Source organism: Podarcis raffonei, chromosome 2 (genome assembly GCF_027172205.1).
Source record: "Podarcis raffonei isolate rPodRaf1 chromosome 2, rPodRaf1.pri, whole genome shotgun sequence".
Lineage (NCBI taxonomy): Eukaryota > Metazoa > Chordata > Lepidosauria > Squamata > Lacertidae > Podarcis > Podarcis raffonei.
The window spans coordinates 95,966,494-95,989,183 of NC_070603.1; positions in this window are offsets into that span (position 1 = coordinate 95,966,494).

Genomic DNA, 22,690 nt, shown 5'->3' on the forward strand with positions numbered 1-22,690 from the left:
GGTAGCTTCGAGAACACTGTCCAACCATCTTGTCCTCTGTCGTCCCCTTCTCCTTGTGCCCTCAATCTTTCCCAACACCAGGGTCTTTTCCAGGGAGTTTTCTCTTCTAATGAGGTGGCCAAAGTATTGGAGCCTCAGCTTCACAATCTGTCCTTCCAGTGAGCACTCAGGGCTGATTTCCTTAAGAATGGAGAGGTTTGATCTTCTTGCAGTCCAGGGGACTTTCAAGAGTCTCCTCCAGCACCATAATTCAAAAGCATCAATTCTTCGGCGATCAGCCTTCTTTATGGTCCACCTCTCACTTCCATGTACACACAGGCTTTATATGCACAGTCGAAAACCAGGGTCACATTGTTCCTTTGCTATGTGAATTGGGCACTGGACTTGGGAAACATATAAGCCTAGGTTTGAAGTGTGCTGCTGAGACGGGTTCATACAGAATATGTACACTTTGGTGTGTTGTGGCATCTGCCCCAGCCATTTTATCATCCATGGTGAAAGGTCATTAATAATTTGCATAAATTATTTTAAATTAATGCAAATTTCAAATTGCCTGCTTGCTAATCTTGGAGCAAAAGGGGACAATCAATAAGCCAAAGACAAAACAAACCACTGGCCTGTCATCAACCCATTTGAAGGATACAATGCAAAATCAGAAATAAAGCACAGAAGCAGCTTATTTGTATTTCTTTATCTGCCCTGGAATAATTTTACCAGCCGGATACTTCTAGACAAAAGCTTTCCATTTCTACTTGGAAAGGAATATCCATTAAATCCTACACCAAGGCAATAATAGATGCTAAGAGATATAATATCCCACTCAAAAATTGCTACTATTTTTTAAATGAGAAAACACACTCTATTGGTTTTCATTAAGAAAAGCCCCTTGGGGACATCAGTATGTTTTTGTCTAATTTTTCATTTATCAAACTTATGGTTCATTTATTCTTTAATGGTAAGTAGGGGCTTACTCCAAGCTTGTAATTCCTGGTGACTAGCATAAAAATAATATGATAGATCACCTTGCTTACTAGAATCACATTTGTCTTTTTCCTTCCCCAGAAATATTGTAAGCGATTATGCTTGACTTCAGCGAATCAAGATGAGAAATTAGTTTTTGCTCCTCAGTCTTAAAACACATTTACTTGGTGCTAAATCTCTTTTCACATCAGCAAGGCTTGCTTCCAAAGCAAGAGCACTAGGATTGCCATCCTAAGCTTTCCTCTGTTCTAGGAAAAACCGCTGTATATTAATAGGTGAAGGGATATATAAAAGCAGGCAGTCTCCCCTTCTCCACTTCCTGAGTACATCAACCCAAGCCACCTTTCGTGGCCACCCTTCCTACCTACATTTATCACATGTAAGGAGGTCGCTGTGATAGCTGGAGCCCTATTCATAGGTCCAGCTCTGGCTCTGAGAAAGCCCCTGGGTGCGCATGTGTTTGTCTGGAGGCAGGGATCCTATATGTGACCAGGTCTGATCTCTCCAGGATCATTTCCCCACCCCAAAAAAGCAAGTTAGTAGTCCTCTTGATTGCAAAAACAAAACAAGTGAGAAATGTGATTTGTATCACCTGAAGATCTAAAAATTGGTCCAGCTAGGGGACAGGGACTGGGTTTCAATCCCCTGCAGAACTTACTCCTCCCAGCTACCCAGCTTTTACCAGACCATATTTGCAGGGCATTTTTTCAGACAGAACTCAGTTCCACACCTCTCAGGTGGGCGCCCATTGACATTATAAGAGAACAAGGGAGGTGTTCATGGTGAGTGAACCTCTTTTTCTAAAAAATTAGCTGGAGAACCACATCTGGGGGTCCACTCGCTGTTTGAAAATATTAAGCAACGTTCTTGGACTACCTGACCTGTTTCTCAGGTTCAGCTTACACGCAAAAAAAAGTTCCGTATGTTTTCCTGCACGGGAATCTTTTTGGCAAGCTTCTTTCAGAGTCTGCAGAACATCAGATATTAATCATTATAAAGAGCATTCCATATTATTATTTTTTACTAAATGATATAAATCATCACCTTCTCACTCAAGTTAAATCCATGAGTGTGCAATTATCAGCATAATGATGGTTTCTCTTACTGTGTTTTGGACCCATACAGATCCAGCTGTTGAGCTGTGGTTATCAGACTGCAGAATTAGGTGCACGTGAAGCTCCCTCACTTGGAACTCTCCTCTCCTCTGGGAGGGAATACCTCTTCATCTTAGCTATGATTAAAGGATCAATGAACCCCATGTCAACCCTGGTTACAATAAGCAAATTCTTTGCTTTCCAAGGATTCTTATCAGCCTTTGAGGCAGAAAGAAGGATTTTTACTTCAGGGATGGAGCATGGAATCCCATGGTTTGTCACCTATTTTTAAAAAACTCTGAATAAGACTGTGCACACAACTGTGCAATTAATCCAGAATGCGGCAGCTAGACTGGTGACTGGGAGTAGCCACCAAGACCATATAACACCGGTCCTGAAAGAACGTCATTGGCTCCCAGTACATTTCCGAGCACAATTCAAAGTGTTGGTGCTGACCTTTAAAGCCCTAAACGGCTTTGGCCCAGTATACCTGAAGGAGCGTCTCCACCCCCATCATCCAGCCTGGACACTGAGGTCCAGCGCCGAGGGCCTTCTGGCAGTTCCCTCATTGCGAGAAGTGAGGTTACAGGGAACCAGACAGAGGGCCTTCTCGGTAGTGGCGCCCGCCCTGCAGAATGCTCTCCCTTCAGATGTGAAGGAAATAAACAACTATTTTACTTTTAAAAGACAACTGAAGGCGTCCCTGTTTAGGAAAGTTTTTAATGTCTGATGCTGTATTGTTTTTAATATTCAGTTGGAAGCCGCCCAGAGTGGCTGGGGAGGCCCAGCCACATGGGCGGGGTATAAATAATAAATAATAAATAATACATTGTTGTTGTTGTTGTTGTTATACATTTAAAGCACACCCCTCCCCCCTCTCCCAAGGAACCTAAGGATTATAGTTTGTTACTATAGCCTGCTGAGGGGTATAGATCCCAGGATTCCTTGGGGGAAGTCATGTGCTTTAAATGTATGTTGCATCTGCACCAGCTGCTAAGAGCATGTGATTTAGCACCCCGCTTCCTTTAAGAAACCATATTTGGTGTTTTGTGCTGAACTATTTCAGTTTTTAACAGAGAAAAAGCTAAAAGGATACTGATGGGCCATTAAGGTTATTTCTAAGCTAGGAAGCGTCCATGGAAAAACAGTAAAAAACATAACCATGCCGCTACGTTTATCAAAAGGAAAGAACAGAGCAAGGAAGGCATTGGGCTGAGAGAAGGAAAAGTTCATCCCGCAACACTTGCCCTAAGCGCTAATTGCCTTCATTCGCCACAGGAGGACAAGAGTCTGCTCCACCAATATGCCTGTTTTTCTAAAGTATTGATCCACACGTTCCCTGTAGGGCTGTTTGCACTTTCTACCAGACAAGTGGCAGCTAAATATGGAAGAGCGAACACCTAGGGCCCACAATGAAACGAAATGTTGCTTAGAAGGGAAATATCAGAAGCAGCTAAGAAAAGCTACATAGCGAGTTAAGTGGGTTTCTGAAAGGCTGAGAAGAAGCAGAGGAGGTAGAGAAAGGGACACTTAAAAAGAACACAACTGTCGTTTGAAAAATCAATATGTGTCACCACCACACACAGAGCCTTCGTCCGCCTACTAGGGATGCGGCGGCGGCCTTTGACAGAGCTGGGAAAGAGGCAGGCAGGGAGGCGAGGTGAGTGGATACACCTAGGCAGTTATCACAATGGCTAATCCTCTCTACACGAACTTCCAACTACGACCTTAGCAGAGCCCCCGTGGAAATATACGCTTGCCTTCTCGAAGAGAAGCATCACTTGCTTCTTAAAGAACTGTCCAATGCGTCGTTCAGCCTATACAGCTTGCTCCTGCGTAAGATGCACTTTCTATATTGTCACAAAAATCATACAGATCAGCCATTAGCAGAAGTGGGGATTAGGTCTGCAATCCAGTACATGGGGTAACCCCAGGGAGGTGAGGAGAGTGCAGCTCTCTATGCATTTCTGTTTGGCCCTTGTGACTCTCCCCTTTGCCTCTGACTGTTTCTGCCTGGCTGGAATTTGTCCTAGAAGAAGAAGAAGAAGAAGAAGAAGAAGAAGAAGAAGAGGAGGAGGAGGAGCAGCAGCAGCAGCAGAAGTTTGGATTTAATATCCCACTTTATCACTACCCAAAGGAGTCTCAAAGCGGCTAACATTCTCCTTTCCCTTCCTCCCCCACAACAAACACTCTGTGAGGTGAGTGGGGCTGAGAGACTTCAAAGAAGTGTGACTAGCCCAAGGTCACCCAGCAGCTGCATGTGGAGGGCGGAGACGCAAACCTGGTTCCCCAGATTACAAGACTACCGCTCTTAACCACTACACCACACTGGCACTTGAACTCTGATAATGCTCCTTGTTTGTCTTGACAGAGGGTAGAGAGGGCTGTGTGACCACAAGTGGACACCAGCCTACTGCACAGAACTAAAATTCACATTCATGGCCCCGCCCACCATTGACACGTGGTTCTCAGATGGTTGCCCAGAAGGGAATGTGGTCCTCTGCCTGGAAAAGGGTCCCTTGCAAACTGGACAGAACAACATAGACACCACAGGTAGCCCTGTTCTTAAAAGGAGAAATGGTGGCTTTATTTGCTTTTATGCAACTGCTGTGTTCAGTCTTGTCTTTCCATTCACAGAAGGGCTTTTGATCCAGTGGAGGCTTCCATGAATGGAAGTGAGGTGACAGTTTGCATGGAGACCCCTTTCCCTCTGTAACCTCCTGTGTTCCACAGGACATGGGGACTCTCCAGAGCAGATGGGGGAACCAGCAATTTCCTCAGAAACATGTATTTCTGTGAATGGGAGTGGGCTTCTGCCTTTTTCATATGGTACACACAGACAAGAAAAAGAACAGTCTCCATGAAAAAAAATATTAGCTATGCTCTATGGTTCCTGGTGCAGTTATCAAACCTCCCCTCAGGCATTTGCTTGTAGTATTTACATTTTTTACTAAATTATCAAGTGAAAATCCAATTGTTCTTAATGACATTCACTCTGTGTGTCTCCCATTCTCATATATGAGAAAGGGTTTATTATCCATTTGGAGTAATTAAAGTGCTGATGTTATATGGATCCATAAAAACAACTTCATTGAAGCTACCAAAGTGGCTTTTATCAAAACTGCAGCTGGAAATATATATATATATATATATATATATATATATATATATATGCCAAATTCAAAGGAGGAGTTAAAGGTGGTTTAAAATAGCAACGTGGAGATCCAAAACATTCTTGAGCTTGACTGATGTGTTATTAAACTACACAAAGTACTGTGTAGGGCAGGGATGGGGGACTTGTTACCTGACAGATGCTGTTGGACTTCCAGTGCCCGTCAGCCGCAGCCAGCACATCTATTGGGGATGAGAGCAGTTGACTTCTAGCAACATCTGGAAGTCCCCAACCTTGTCCCCAACCAGGTGTACAGTTAAAGCTGCTGTACAAAGCTATTCCTTTTTCTCTACCAAATAACAATACATGAAACACTATAGAATGAAAATGCAAATTAAGGTGTAAGAGTGAGTCTTTCTCCAAGAGAGAAACTTAAAACTAGATGACTGTGGTTTGGATGGTATGCAGGTCCATTTTGTGACCTCTGTCTTTCTCTCGCCTGCACCACAGAAGCCCTTTTCAGATCTTCAGTTTCCATGTAGATTCAGTGTGTGGAAAGAGACAGCATTGCTCCAGCTGTTCCTGGCCTCAGTCTCTGCGTCCAGCCAGAAAAATCAAGATCAACCAGAGAGTGCCATCATCCCACCCCATTTTTGTGAATTTATTCCACATGGAACTTTATTTTAAATGATCTGTAAATCCCTTTGCATTAAAAATACCCTAGTGGCATGCAAAAAGTGAAAACAACAATGGATAGCTCAGTTGGTAGAGCATGAGACTCTTAATTTCATGGTCATGGGTTCAAGCCCCATGTTGGGCAAGAGATTCCTGCATTGCAGTGGGTTGGACTAGATGATCCTTGTGGTCCTTTCCAACTCTACAATCCTGTGATTCTATAATATCATAAAAATCAAATCAAATGTCAAAATAACAAAACAAAAACTTTTGCATATTCATAGTGACAAGCAGTGACAAACAACAGCAATGAAAACTAAGCCGGGATGGGGGGGTGGCGCTGTGGGTAAAAACCTCAGCGCCTAGGACTTGCCGATCAAAAGGTCGGCGGTTCGAATCCCTGCGGCGGGGTGCGCTCCCGTCGTTTGGTCCCAGCGCCTGCCAACCTAGCAGTTCGAAAGCACCCTCGGGTGCAAGTAGATAAATAGGGACCGCTTACCAGCGGGAAGGTAAACGGCGTTCCGTGTGCTGCGCTGGCTTGCCAGATGCAGCTTGTCACGCTGGCCACGTGACCCGGAAGTGTCCTCGGACAGCGCTGGCCCCCGGCCTCTTAAGTGAGATGGGCGCACAACCCTAGAGTCTGGCAAGACTGGCCCATACGGGCAGAGGTACCTTTACCTTTACCTAGAAACACTGTGGGTGCATGCCTTATTTTCAGGGGAAGATTCTTCCAAAAAGCAAGTACCACCACAAATAAGGCCCTGCTCTGGGAAGCCACAAGATGAAAGAAAGGCAAGACTGTGTAGCGGCACCAGGAGGAGGTCATTAGATGTCGAATTCAAGCCAGCAAAGCCAGCGAAGTTCAGAGGAATTGGCCACCCTCCAGGTGCCCGGCTTGAATTCTTGTTGACCTCCCTGCCAGCGACTCCCGGCAAGACCAGGGGAGGTCTCCAATCGGCGATTCTTCCCAACGTGAAGAAGAACACACCATTCCTCCCCCTCCCATCGCCAGGGAGGGGAAAGAGACAGACAGAAATATATTTACATGCTTTTATTCCTGTCTTTCCAGCAGTACAGAGAAATCATGTCTGTACCCTCTCATCACCAACTGCAGAGAGAGAAAAACTCCACCCATGTACTTCCAGTACAGGGTCATGTGACACTCTGAGCTAGCATCCGGTGCTCAGTGCACAGAATAGACTGTCCCTGGTTCCCATGGTACAGTCCCAATACATCAACATCCTGTTTTCCATTCCAGCCACCTGGAGCTCGCTTCTGCATTGCTCCTTTTTCATAACACACAGGCCAGAATGTAGGAGGAGAGGAACAAATATTGTTGTTTAAAGTTGTTTATACACTAATGGTAAAACCTTAAAGGTGTGAATGGAGCTAGAGCTGCTGTGAGGCAATTATCAATGAAAGCTTCAGTATGTTTCTGTATATGCTGGAAGCCGTCCAGAGTGACTGGGGCGACCCAGTCAGATGGATGGGGTCTTCTTCTTCTTCTTCTTCTTCTTCTTCTTCTTCTTCTTCTTCTTCTTCTTCTTCTCCCCTTCTGGTTGCAGAGAGGGAGAAGAGAGAGAGAGACCACTCAGGGACACCAAGAGAAAAGACGGAAGTAAATACATCAAGCATAAATTTTTGTTTGAATTGCAACAAAAATGCTTCCCTGTACAGTGGTACCTCGGGTTACAGATGCTTCAACTTACAGACGCTTCAGGTTACAGACTCCGCTAACCCAGAAATAGTACCTCAGGTTAAGAACTTTGCTTCAGGATGAGAACAGAAATCGCACGGCGGCAGCGGGAGGCCCCATTAGCTAAAGTGGTACCTCAGGTTAAAAACAGTTTCAGGTTAAGAACAGAACTCCAGAATGAATTAAGTTCTTAACCCGAGGTACCACTGTAGTTGATGTCACAGTGCAGTTTTAGCTAATAAAAATATTAAAAGTGGACCTCAGAGTCATTTGAGTTTTGCACTCCTGATTTAAATCAAGATCTGTCAAAATCAGCAACTCAACTATTTCCTCATTGACTTACAGTGTGACACTTATGGCACAATTATGTATATATAAAAAAACCCTGACAAACAGATAGATCTCGTCAGAGCCAGCTTGTAAACCCTAATGCTGTATTAATTTGGTATGTTTATAGATCGTATATAAATTCTAAATTAAGGAGCTTTGTCCATTCTGCTCTCTGTTTCAATGGGACTAAGTTGCACCATATGCTTGTTTACCAAGATCTGCTCCCAACCCCCACAGCCACCATTTCAATTTATTTTCGCCTTGGCTATGGAACAATATCCGATGTTTAATGGAGAATTTCATGGTGCATATTACACTGCCCAAATTGCGTCGCTAATTATCTCCTTAATTTATATGAAGTTTTGCTTCTATAAAGCAAATTATTTGCATATACATTAGTCACAGCATGCATTTATACAGGACTGCTGAAAGTAGCACACATTAGCTCCCAATAATGGCCGGTCCAAAGGGAGAAGCGGGTGGGGGATGCCTCTATTATCGCTTTTTACAGCATCTTGCGCAAATGGGTCCCTCCTCATCCTTTGAGTGGAAAGAGAACTAAAGTAATAGACTTACCCCTTTTTATGTCCTTTGTTGTTCTGTAGGATGCAGTTGGCTCATCGTTTGCAGCATCTTCAACCTTCCCAATGAATACATTATATTTTTTCACCATTCAAAGCTATTTTTTTACAGGCAGGTCTTCACAGCAGAACGGAACCATTCCATACTTGTCCGTAGGCTGAGGTTTAAAGTGTCCTCAGAACAGGCCTGTGAAGGGAAAGCTTTCCAGTGATACCAGTAAAAAAAAAAAATCTCACTGACTTCAGACAGATCATTTGCTGTAAATGGCAAAACTGAATTTATTTTGACCAGTCAGATGTAGCTCAACTGGATATACACAGAAGTAGAGGGCCTGTTTAAAACCTTTTGTAGATAGCCATGGGAAAATGTACCGTGTGAAGTGGTCCTTGGGTTACATTGCCCCTGCTCTCCTCTGAGGGTCTCATTATGGGAAAGGGAACCTTTTCAGCTCAAGGGCCACATAAGTGGCATGCGGTGATTTTTTTTGTAGGGGAACAGTTAGGGTCAGAGGCACCAGCTTGCAAGGGCAATTGGGGAGAGACATCATGTGTGTAAGCCTTGTTCCTCTCTCCGTAAGCTGAGCAGAAGCTTCCCGGGCTTTGGGAAGAAGGTGCCAGGCTTTAATACTTGAATACTCCAATTTACCAGGAACATTTAGGGAACTAGCCTAGTCTCCCTAGGCCAGGCTTCCTCAAACTCAGCCCTCCAGATGTTTTTGGCCTACAACCCCCATGATCCCTAGCTAGCAGGACCAGTGGGTCAGAGATGATGGGAATTGTAGTCTCAAAACATCTGGAGGGCCGAGTTTGAGGAAGCCTGCCCTAGTCCATTGACTGCACTGGGCCTCATCTATTCCCAGAAAACCTATTGAGGGACACAAGCCAACGGTGGCTGGGACCAGAGGCAGAAGTGGCAGAGCTACACATGTACATTTTACCAGGAGGCATTATTAGAGTTCAAGGTCACAATCCAACCAGGCAAAAACACTCAAGGAGAATGCAAAGCAGGCTGGGGAGGGTTGTGGCCAAGGAAGTGATGTGATTGTCTTTGGGGACAGATAGAGAGGCCCTGTTCTAACAAAAAATAGCAAGAAACAAAGAACAGAGCCATCGTTCCATGTATCTTGGATGAAGCCCAAGACATCTATTTCCTGGGACAGCCCCCCCCCTGGTATGCTGCTGCCTTCACTGCCAGTCCTGCTGCCGCCGGCAGAGAAGCGATGATGATTTTGTGTGAGATCTCGCTGATTTCAGGGAGATCTCATACACTCCACAAGATCTTATGCAATTTTGTCAAGCTCTTTCTTGAAAGTGGCACTGATGCAGGCAGCAGAGGGGTGCCAGGGGGATGCTATCTTACACTGCCTAATGGCTCGGCTGGCCCTGCTCTGTCCTCCATCATGTGACCTCAAATCACATTGCATTGTGTCAACCCCAGCCTTCTGATGTCATTGGCTGCATCATACACAGTGCAATTGAATTATGTTACATCATTGTGGCGTTTGCCCTCCTATGTGTGTGACATCATACTGGGTTCATAGGGAAAGGGTTAACTAGTTGTAAAATGACTAATCAATGGGAACCCAGGGGGCAGAGTTAACTGTGTATAAGTTTTAAGCATAGAGGTTTCTAGTGAGTTAGAGTTGTTGAGAAGACAGTCTGGAGTTAGGAGAGACAGAGAAGATAAGTCTGAGGGTTGGGCTAGTCTGGTGTGAGAGAGGGAGAGAATTTGTTAAGAGGAGTCAGTCAAACAGTTGAGATAATCAGTCAGAAGGTATTAGGAAGGTACAGGCCGGTAAAGAAACTAAAGTTAAGATACTGACAGGAATATTATCTGAGAAATCATAAACTTGTTAATGTTTGTAAAATAAACTTGGTTTTTTTTGGTTCACTTTTAACAACTGACTAGACTCAGTGTTTTACCAGAGAGTAACTGGTTGGTGGCAGCGGGGAAGCGAGCACAGTGGTGGCACAGGGATCAATAGACCATTAAACGTCCGGGGACACTGTGTGATCGCCACAATCGTGCATTCAACCCAGCTAAGGGTTTTAATGAAACAGCATTACAGATCAGCCAGAGCTCTGTGTCTCAGAGGGAAGGAGAGATAGATGCCTAGTAGCAGGGACCTTTCCATCACAGCTGATAGGATGTTAAGCAAACAATGAAAAACAATCAGATGTGGGGGAAAGCAACCTGCCTGTAGCCTATGAAAAATTCAAAATTCGGGGCTATTCCCCTTTCTCTCCCCTGCAATCTATACATTATTCTGGGGGGGGGGGGAAACCCCTCCTCTAGCACAGCATCAGGTGTGTGCTCTTTTTCATCCTTTCTGCATTTTGCCTCCTGATGCATCTTCAGGAAGAGAAGAGGGGAGGAAAAAATAAAATGAAACCCTCTTGTTCTTAAGCCAGAAATAAAAACCACACCTGCTTTTTTGCCTGAAATGCTCAGCATGGAATTGCTGGTAACACTACTTAGGAGCATAACTGCTCGAATTATTTGCTATAATGGCACTGCTTTATGGTTCCCAGCAGAATTGGAAATGCTGAATCTTGCAGTCTTCCCAAGGAAGGATATGCTGGGACGGTGCTTATGTAAAAATTCGCCGTGCTTTGGCCACCAAGGGAATAAGTCCCCTCCTGTGATAATGCAAAGCATAAAACATGTCAGATTTTTAAGACTGCAAAATAAAACCTGTGTGAATAAATGATTATTTATATAAAAATGCACAGTCAGAACATCTGCTGCATGAAGACCCATGAAACTTAACCCTTTCACTGCACCTGCTATCTCTATTCCTTTCCTGATCAGCCATGTTTGTAGATTGATCTGATCTGGGTCCACTGCACTTTAAGGAAGAAACTTCAGTCATACACCAGAAGTTCCATGGTCTGCGACACCTCGTGCTGCTTCTGGAGTCTGAACAATTCCTCAGCTTTCAGGAACAGCATTTCGGGATGGTGAACCTCAACAGCAGCGACTGGCAGAAGGCCACCCAGTGAGCTTCAAGGTTGAGTGGGGACTAGAACCCCATTCTTCCAGGTCTCAATCCAGCACTCTTAACAACTGTGCCACAGTTGCTCTCAGCCTAACCTTGTGGCCTAACACTAAAATTCAGGGAAATCCAATGAAGCTGGATGTTGGAAGATTCAGGGCAGGCAGAAGTATTTTTTCACACAGAGCTCAGTTAAGCTCTGAAATTCACTCCCACAAGAAGTGGTGGTGGTCACCAAGTTGGGTGGCTTTAAAAGAAGATTAGACAAATCTATGGAGGACAGCAGTTGCTAGCCACAATGCCCATGTTCTACACCCACTGTTGGAGGCGGTATGCTTCAAAGTACCAGCTGCTGGGAATCACAAATGTGGAGAGGGTTGTCCTGCTTGAGGGTTTTTCACAGGCATCTGGGTGGTCACTAGATGGGGAACATGATGGTGGACTAGATGGGGCCATTAGGCTGATCCAGCTGGCTCTTCTTACATTTTTAGGAGGACGCTGCCTGTCAAATCTAACTTTCAACACAAGGGTTATTCAATAACACACCCACATTTGGATTGTCCCCCTCTCCATCTCTTTCCTCTCACCTTTTGGAGAACACATAATCTGACTGGCCACTTATTTGCCTCATAGACATTATAATAGATCTGTGGTGCTAAACGTTTAGCTTTAGTAAGTACTAGGATTTAATTAGAACATGTATGTTATAGCTGGGATATGTTGTAAAACAGCCTCAATGTGTATTAGAAAGGGGGTTATGCAAGGGCTTCAAGTTGTCTAATTAGAGTTTATGTGTAAAGACCGTGTGTCAGACTTTGAGAATGTAATAAAGATTCGTGTGTATTGGAATGTGTGGACCTACTTCTGAGCATCAGCAGTTAGGCTGTGAAGAGTTAATTAACCTAGACAAATATCCTTATTGTGTTCCAGTCTTTAATCCTAGTCAATCCACAAATGCTGATGAAGTAAGCGGAACTCCTTTGTTAGGTGACACCTGAGGAGATTAACCAGCAGTACCTCAAAGCACCAGGGACGTGGGTGGCGCTTTGGGTTAAACCACAGAGCCTAGGACTTGCCAATCAGAAGGTCAGCGGTTTGAATCCCCGTGACGGGGTGAGCTCCTGTTGCTCGGTCCCTGCTCCTGCCAACCTAGCAGTTCAAAAGCACATCAAGTACAAGTAGATAAATAGGTACCGCTCCAGCGGGAAGGTAAACGGTGTTTCCGTGTGCTGCTCTGGTTCGCCAGAAGCGGCTTAGTCATGCTGGCCACATGAGCCGGAAGCTGTAAGCTGGCTCCCTTGGCCAATAAGGCGAGATGAGCGCTGCAACCCCAGAGTCGGCCAAGACTGGACCTAATGGTCAGGGGTCCCTTTACCCTTTACCTCAATGCACCAACAGAACTGACCATTGGAATGCAACTGAATAAATAAAGGAGGCTGAGATTTTAGGAACAGCAGAAGTGCTGCACTATGTGGGCTACAATGACCATGCTGCGAGATCTGGACTCCTTCCACGCAGACTGAAGGTGTAAATAGGTGAATAAACCATATTGCTTAAAGCTACAACCGTCTCCACCGTGCCTGTGTTCTCCAAAGGAACACAGACCCTGGGTGAGTGCCTGGAACCCCCCTGGAATCTGGCAGAGAAAGGGCGGCACCCAAGTATTGTGACAGACACCATGATGAGCGCAGCCCTAATTTATTGAGCCCAGCTTCCCTTCTGATGTTTCTGTCCTGGACACAGATTGTTGTTTTGGTCTGCTCAAGGTATGGACTCCCCCCTCTGACATTTCTCTCTAAGCAACCACCCAGCCCCACTTAAATTTCTGACTGTCCATTAAATCAGTACAGTGGTACCTCAGGTTACATACACTTCAGGTTACAGACACCGCTAATCCAGAAATAGTACCTCTGGTTAAGAACGTTGCTTCAGGATAAGAACAGAAATTGTGCTCCAGCGGCATGGCGGCAGCAGGAGGCCCCATTAGCTAAAGTGGTGCTTCAGGTTAAGAACAGTTTCAGGTTAAGAACGGACCTCCGGAACGAATTAAGTTCTTAACCCGAGGTACCACTGTATTCTACATCCAACTGTGGTAGCAAACAGTTGGAGGTTTCCTGATCTTGTTCCAACGCATCACACCTGCTACTCTGCATCTTTGTTACAGCGCTGGACTCAAGGCCAAGCGAAACATGAGAGAAGATCCATGGCTAAGTCTAAAGACATTGTTTCTTTTTCCAAAAAGCAGATTGACCTTTGGATTAGAGCCTGATATGGAGTAGGGCTTCTCCCACAAAAGAATGCCCACCTCTGGGGGCGCTAAGCAGCAAGGGTAAATGACTATCAGACTTTGTAAAGCTGGTATCACTGGGTCAAGTCCATCTATTTTGTTGAATTAATTAAACTAAATAGTTTTAATTGGATTTTGAATAAATGTGCAGTAAATTGTTACTGCTTTGAATTTTATTGTGCTGTTATCTTCCTTAGTGGGTTGTGCAAACCACTATTCTAAATAGGATAGAGGAACTGGGATGGATGAGTTTATGGAACCAAGAGGGCAGTGGCCCAAAAGATTTTGAAAGCATTGATTTAACTAGTTGGCATTTGGAGTGACTGTGGCCTTGTTTTCAGACCTTTTCAAAATCCCCTGGCTGGTCACAGGAGTCAGAAACAGAAAGGACCGTGGTCTAATCCAGGAAGGCTCTGATGCCCTCATTGTCACCCTCCCCCCACATTTTTCAAGTATTAGATAACTGTCTAAAACTCCATTTATACTATCATTTTAATTGAATACTAACAAATAATAGTTTGGTGAATACAAGATTTAGTGCGACGCATAAAAAAAATAAAGCAACCATAAAATTTGGCACATAAACTTTTTTTATTTTTGTTTTATAAAGAGGCCTAAACTCTAGCTGTCATATTTCTCAAATGTCAATTTCTTCTTCCTCACGCGCTAGAAAAAAAGCACAATAAATTACCATTATTGGTAAACATTTGCATTCAGTCCTGCAAAGCACAGATACTGATAACAAACATAACTCTCCCCTGTCAAAAAACATTCCCATCTTAAAGACGTTATTTATCATGTGTGACTTTTAGAAGGTTTACAAGCAGCATCTGCGGAAGCTAATTTAGGGGAACACCTTCATTCTGACCTCAGGGGCTTTTGGTAGGGAAAAGTAAAACAAATTAGAACTCAGATATTCACAAATGTACTGGATAAAATCAATAGCTTTAATTTTCACATTTAAACCCACAATTTCCCTCTGACAGGCTCAGCAGGTTTTAATGGACACAATTTACTTTTACTGTTTTAATTGTTTTTAGTCAATCACTTTTATTGCTTCCCTGCATCTGACTAAACAAATTAATAGAGCCATGTTCATAAATGATTACTTCGTGAAACTGCTTGGTACATGCATTTGACAATTTCACCTTCAATTACTGCCAGCATTAGTAATATTTATACCAATAGGTGCCTTTACAGATATATTTTTTAAAAACCCACAGAAAGCCAACAGGTTAGAAGCAGAGCGGAAGCAGGGAAGCTTCAGTTACAGAGGGAGACTTGACAGAAACATCATCTAATTTCAATATTTTTTATTTTTTAAAAAGATGCCATGAGATTGAGGGATAGGCCCATTTATGAAGGCCACTGAGGGAAGGAACAAGCCACAAGGTGTTCAAATTGCATCAGAGATCTTGTTGCTTTACATGCAAAGGCGGCTAAAGGTCACCAGTTGTAAAACCAATAAATAAAAAGAATACTGATGGAGCAAGCTGACCAGGGGAACCATGAAGAAAGACATAAACAAGAATTAACATATTTCAACAAAATTACCCCTTGCTAGTCCTATTGCTATATTCAGGTCCATTGCTTTCCCTTGTCTTCTTGTTGCCTTCAAAGTCATTAAAAAAAGCATTGACACGACCATACGATTTGACTTCATGTTCCAATGTCTGCTCTAAGCAAGGGGCAACAACTCAGGATACGACACCAAATGCATTTTTGTAAGTACGTTCTTTGCACAAACAAATAAATCCCGCAAAAGTAAAACCTTGGTGCAGAGATAACCTTGAGGAAATAAGACAGACCCGCTGGTCATCAGCCAGTGGATTGGGACCCACTCCCGGGTTGCAGCCTGATCTATGGTGGGTTGCAGCAACGCCACTGCCACCACATGAATACTTAATTTAAAAAGAAGAAGAAAAGGGATGTCAAATGCATGGCTGGCTTAAAAGTGGGTCCAAGGCTGAAAAGGTTGAAGCAGTGGCGGAACTTCATGCTACAGCACTGGGAGGCGGAGAGCAGGTGGGGGCATGGCTGGGGTGTGTCCTGGGGGCATGGCGCATGTCCCGGGGGCATGGCACGCTGCCTGCAGGGGCATGGCATGAGTCCTGGGGGCATGGTGCACATCCTAGGGGTGTGGCCCTCCGCCTGCGGGGACATAGTGCCCAGTGTGGGCGGGGGGGACAGCCGCAATGGCACCCCACCGGGATCGCTCTGCCAGGGGCGGTGCACTGCCCCCGCACCCCTCTTCCTCCGCCAGTGGGTTGAAGTCTACTGGGCTGGGGCTTACGAACTGCAGTTCCTCAGCCGAATCAGGACCTGACAGCAGTGGCCACTGCTATCCAGCTCCTCCCTTCCCCGTTCATACTTTTCTACCCATTTGGAGTTGTTTATAATAGGTGGAGAGGGAAGGTGTACGAAAAGACTAGCAGCAGAAGCCACAGCAGATGTCTGCGGTGAGTGTTCTGGCATAGTGCAGTTCTCTGGGTTGCAACTGTGTAACCCTAGTGAAAAATGTGTAATCTCCCTCTTTGAAATGCACAGGGGTTATGCCGCTCATCTTCTCTTTCTTTCTTTTCTAACTCCCACGAAACCTGTCACTGAATGTAAACAAATCTTCCCACCACTTAATGATAGGAATTATTCTTGATTAAAAGAGTGTTCGCTTCTGAAATATATTCCACCTTTTTCAGTGCATGAATACACACAGCTGTTCGAAAGCAAGAAGCAAAATGAAAGCAAATTCATGCATGTCCTTTTAAGTGTAACATTGCACACAGTTTCTGCTCTTGTGTCAAGTGAATATTGTAGCAGCAACCTGCCTTGGATAGCATTTCCTCTGACTGTATATGTGATCAAGACACCCCCAATAACTGCTAATTCCAGGAAAAGCCAATCAACTGATGTTATGTAGATTCTCACACTTTTATTATGCCCCAAGTTCTCGCTTCTCCTGTCTACAGGGGTGCCAACTTGAGTAAAATATGGTGGGGGCGGTAAGCCCTGCCCCCCATAATCGATCACATGATGTGACACATGCGCACCATTTGAATGGCAGTGCTCATCAACTTTTGGAGGGCAGCCCCTCAGATATTTTATTGGGGTTGGCCAAAGGGAACTCGGCCCCCTTGGCTCCTATGTCTGTCTAGGTTAACCACAGGCAGAATCTCACCACCAGCATTTAAAAAGCAATCTGGGTGTCTGTTTTTTCTGTAAATGCAAAACAAAGACAAGGGCATTTTGGTATTTTTCTAGGATTGGAAAACCTGCTAATAAATGGAAAAGTTCAGGAATAGTCCATGCTAAAACTGTGAATTATACATAGTTGCCTGTATTTTTTGTTGTCTACCTTAATGATATCATCATCATCATGACAATGGCTATTACTACTACAGTAGGCAAGGTTTTTCCCAACATGAAGTGATCACGGTGGGGAAAGCTTCCTTTGCTGAATTTCTGCCTATTGTGTAGCTCGAAACGGCACACACAGAGAGAGAAAATTGGTAACCTTCGCCCCAACATGTCTTACTGTGTGGCATCCTATAACGTGAAGATAAATTACTTTGGGTGAACATCGTTAGAATAGCAACATTCCTTGGAAATGGAAAAGTGACTTTCGTTTCTCGACATCCAGTGTTCTCTTTGTGTGAGGCACTTAACAGAAAGTAGTGGCAGGTAGGAGTAGTGGCTGGAGGGTCCACCATTAAAATTTCCCACAATGCCCTTGAATTAGGGGTATCAGAGGAGGGAATTCAAATGGCAGCTACACCCAGCTGCCCAATACTAATTGGATCACCAGGGTGGGGTGGGGTGGGGAGGTTAAGAGTCCAAAGATACAAAGTGCTGGCCCTGCCAGTTAAAACTCATTGGGACTTGTATAACTCTCTCTCATGTTGTTAGGATACATAGCTCTTAGTCCTGTCTAAAGAGTAAAACGGTGATACATCAAATTACTTCTCAGCTGCTTATGGCACACCTCATTTCTGAAAACAAGATAAATTGCTGGAACGGTTCACGCCACCCGAGCCCTTCTATTGCCATGTCGTAAACGTGATCCCAATTTACAAGCTTTTAGAAGGATGCTTGCCTGCCACCGCTAAAGCCGATGGTGCATCTTATTGACACAGTCCAGCTGAGCCTCTGAAAATAATTTCAGCTCCACAATAACCTTTCACAGCAGAGTGTGACTTTCAGGAAAACACTCCGCAAAAACCCTTGGTATAATGTCATGTCAGGAAATGAAATGGCAGAGGGCTGGCTTCTGCCGAGCGCCGAGCGAAGGCAACTAACCTTTCACCTTGTGAGGCCTACACTTAAGCCCCGCTAAGGTCACAAGCGGCAAAGGTTTGGGAGCCCTCAGCTCACCACCCGGGCACTTCTTATCCTTTCTTTATAGCTTACCTTAGAGCCACTCTACTAGACTAAGCCTTTTGAGAGGGAGCGTATAAATAAGCTTTCCATAAAGGCCAGCAGGGTGCTAACTATGTTCTCCTTACTGGTCCTCCTCTCACCTCCCAGTTTTTATCGCTCCAAATATATAAACATGCTTAATAAAAAATGTAAATATAAAAACGATCCTTTGCCCTTTTGCAATAAAAGCTTTAAGACATCTAAATAATGGTCGGCCAGAGGCCGATTGCTTGTGGTCCTAAAGTGAGGGCAGGTGAAAAGCTAATACCCTGCAATGCAAAATGCAGAGAGTATTGCTGTGGGTTTGTGAGTAACATAAACATGGAAGACAAAGGGAAGGAGGTTTTTGTGAAGTGCTGCTCAGACTGTGGTCTTCCATTTTAGTATTATGAGCTTTAGGCAAGATCTGGGTGAGAAAGGGCCTGTAGGGTGAGGCCTACTGATTTCAAAGCCTGGTGGGCAGCCCGAGACCAGACATGGTCCTTCCATGCCCTCCAACATTTCTCCGATGAAAATAGGGTCATCCTATTCTACATCAGGAAGTTTCTCCCACGTTTCAACTTGCTACACACACATACACACACGCACAAACGCCTCTGTCACCTTGAGCCAATTACAACCTTTCAGCCTAACCTGCCTCACAGGATTGCCATAAAGAAGAAATGTGTGAGGGAAGGGATCGTGTACAACACCTTCTGCAGATAAATGGGATGAAATAAAATTTCAACTGTAAGCTGCATTGTGGCAGGAAATAATAATAATAATAATAATAATAATAATAATAATAATAATGGAAACTGTGAGAATGATCGGGAAAATACCGGACAGTAAATCCCATTAAACTCAGTGGGACTTACTTCTGAGTCACATGGGCGCAGTGGTGGTGCCACTTGCCCTTCTTCTGATAGGAAATGCTATGAGGGGGCAAAAAATGGGGGGGTGTCAGTTGGTGGGGAGTGTCCCTATTTTCACCTGAGGAATGTTGGAGAGTCTGCACCTTTTAATAGAGTTCAACTAAGAGGTCTTTTTACAATCCGTCGTTTCACGGAAACCTGAGGGGTCACACCAAATTTCATATTGAAATGGCGATTTTATGAGGAAGGGATTTTCAGGCGTTATAATGATGAGTGCTGAATAAGCAAGCAAGATACCTTCACTACCCAGCCATTCCTTCACCTGCATAATGCCCACCATACAATCCGTTCACAACTTGCATTCCTTTCACTGCTCACTCAGTGTAGCCGCTGACCTGTATCACCCACTGAAAGTACAGTCCATTAAACAATCTTCAAACCCATTTTCCCACTCCTGAGGAAACCTGTGTCCCTCCACAGGTTGCTTGATTCCAGCTGCCTAAGACAGCACAGCCAGCGATGATGGGAATTATAGTTCAGCAACATTGGGGAGGCCGTGGGTCTCCCAAACTTGCTCTGGTCCTCCTCGTTCCTCCTGGATGTCCTTCCTCGAGCGAGGCTGGCTCTCAACCCACACACCCAACAGATGCATTTTGCTCTCAGCCAAGAGCTCACCCCGCACTGGTCCCTGAACAGCCATTATAAATCCATGAGAGTGATCATCAGATTGAGATACCGCATGTTAAGCTGATATTAATTGATATTTGTTTACGACACTTTGCGCAGCACAACAGCCAGACCTGTGAGGCAGGGGGCCTTTCATTTATTCATTAAGCGATAAGTATGCATCTCGACATCGAACAATTAAGGATCTTACCTTACTCATATAGTTACACTCTGCCCATTAATTATTCAAAGCAGCTAATGTATGCACATTGGTTGTGTTTATGCTAAAAATTCTCCAAAGTGTTAGAGAAGAGCCCTTAAGGTTTATCTCATTAGCTGCTCCTGTACAAGGCAGAGTTGGTGATTGAATGCTGCTTTTCCATTATTCAGAGGGTTTTTTTAACACAATCCTGCGCCTTTTAGAAGATACTTCACCAGCATGACAAGTGAGGCAAGTTTCCCCTGCAAAAGTAAGAGATGTCTAAGCCTGAGGAAACCGAGGTTGTGGACAGGCGAGCCTTTCTGGTGGAGCAACAGAAGCCGTTCCACCTCTTAACGCCATTGCAGTGCTGGCTCTGATCCAGAGGGGCTGCATCCCATTTCACCGCCTGAGGCAAACTGGGAATGTGCCGCAGTTTCCCCACCTCTGGGAAGCCATACCTGGGAAGCTGAAGAGGTTTCACCAGAAACTGGTGCCATTGCTAGAGCCATTTCTCCACTGGTGCACCCTTGGAGGCGCTGCCTCTTCATCTTCCTCCACCCAGGGTAGCTGCTTCACCCTGCCTCATGGGTGGGCCGGCCCTGCTCTAATTCAACACGAGGAGTTTGAGGTCACATCTATGCCATGCATTTAAAGCACATTGCTTCCCACAAAAAATCTTGGGAACTGTAGCTTGTGAAGGTTGCTGAGAATGGTAGCTCTGAGAGGGGAAAACAATGGTCACCAGGATCCTTTAAGGCATGTGCTTTAAATGTACACAGTGGAACGTGCACCTTGCCTCTTGAACCTTGACTAAGGGAGTCCGGTTCCTCACACAGGAATGGCCAGCTTTGTCTGGTAAAGTACAGAGTGAGACCTTTAAAAGAGGCTCCGTGGATACAGAGTACACATGTTCCATGGAGCCTCTTTTAAAAGACTCACCCTGCAGATAACACCCTCATTCTCCCAGACATGTGGGCAGATATAGCCTTGTTGTTTCTGTGACTATTTTGGCTTATATTTTGATGTTCTTCATGGGGTTTTATAGGAAAGATAATTTATTCCTAAATTGATTGTTGTGGGTGAATGCTTTTAGTGTGGTGTTACTGTTTTTTAAGCAATGTGTTTGTGCTGAATTGCATTATGTTAAGGGTGCTGGGAACTGTAGCTCAGTGAGGGGGTAAGCTATAGATCCCAGGATTCTTTGAGGGGAGCCGTGTGGTTTAAATATGCTTTAAATGCTTGTATGAAGCTGCTGAAAATATATACAGTGTTGTTGTTTAGTCGTTTAGTCGTGTCCGACTCTTTGTGACCCATGGACCAGAGCACGCCAGGCACTCCTGTCTTCCACTGCCTCCTGCAGTTTGGTCAAACTCATGCTGGTAGCTTCGAGAACACTGTCCAACCATCTTCTTCTTGTGCCCTCCATCTTCCCAATATCAGGGTCTTTTCCAGGGAGTCTTCTCTTCTCATGAGGTGGCCAAAGTATTGGAGCCTCAGCTTCAGGATCTGTCCTTCCAGTGAGCACTCAGGGCTGATTTCCTTAAGAATGGAGAGGTTTGATCTTCTTGCAGTCCATGGGACTCTCAAGAGTCTCCTCCAGCACCATAATTCAAAAGCATCAATTCTTCGGCAAAAGGAGGGAAGTATGGCGGGGGAAGGTGCAGAGGGGAAGGAAGTTTGACCCATTTCTCTAAGGACTCATGGCACCAACTTCTAAATATCTCATGCAAGTCGATGTGTTTTGCTAAACCACGTTATAATCAGCCTCTGATCTAGTTAATTTCCATGCTCCTAAGGGATGCTTTAAGAAAAGTAATAAGGGAATTAAAATGTTTTGGAATGGCAGGGTGTTACTTGGAGGATTAACTCTGTGTACACCCACTTTTGAACTGGTGCAGTGATCAATCATGTAAATGGATCCCACACTGTTGTGTACTTTTTAAATAAGTTTAAAAACAGTTCCAAAAGTGCACTGGGCACAGGGCATCCACAACAGTTGCACCAAAAAGTGGCTTGTGGCAAGCTCTGTCGCATGCTTCTGGAAGAAGCAGAGCTTGAAATTCTAGAAAAGTCTGCACCACCAGTTATTGCCAGAAAACCTGGCAAGGTGTGCATGTTAACAAGAGGCCAACAGGCAAAGGCAACTACCTGATACTGCCCCCAGCTCTCTGAAAAGCTCTCACCTGTACATAGGTTAGTGCCGGCTCACCCATGGGGCAAGATGAGACAGCCGCCTCAGGCAGCAGGATCTACAGGGGCAGCAGATCCAGATGTCAATCTTCCTTCCTCTCTTGCTCCTGATGTGGGTATTTTCTCTCTCTTTCTTCCCTGGTGGGGAGGGGGCATCATTTGGGAGTCTGCATCAGGTGCCAAAATGTCTTGGGCTGACCCTGGCATAGGTAGATGAGGGGGTTCAGGGGTAAAGGCATAAACTGCATGATGCCAGGTAATCCGAAAAAATACTTTTTACATGCTTTCTTGGGTTTAGGACATAGGAGGCAGAAAATGTCTCTTTGCCTCAATGTTCCTTGTGATTTTTTTTGCATAACAAATCCTTCTTTCTCCAATTTCCAAACATGGTGCTCCCTCTACTGGTCATTGGTGATCTTGCTCAGCAAAAGCCGTTCAAATGAATGAGGAAAGCATCCTTTTATGCGCACGGGAGCGAGCCACCCAGATAGCAAAACCGTCCAGTAGTCAATAAGTTGTCGAATTTCTTATCAATAATTTTACGTGCATCATTTCATCTATTTCACAGTGTTCAGGGGTGAGTGTTGCTCTTACATAGCCAGAATAGTAGCAC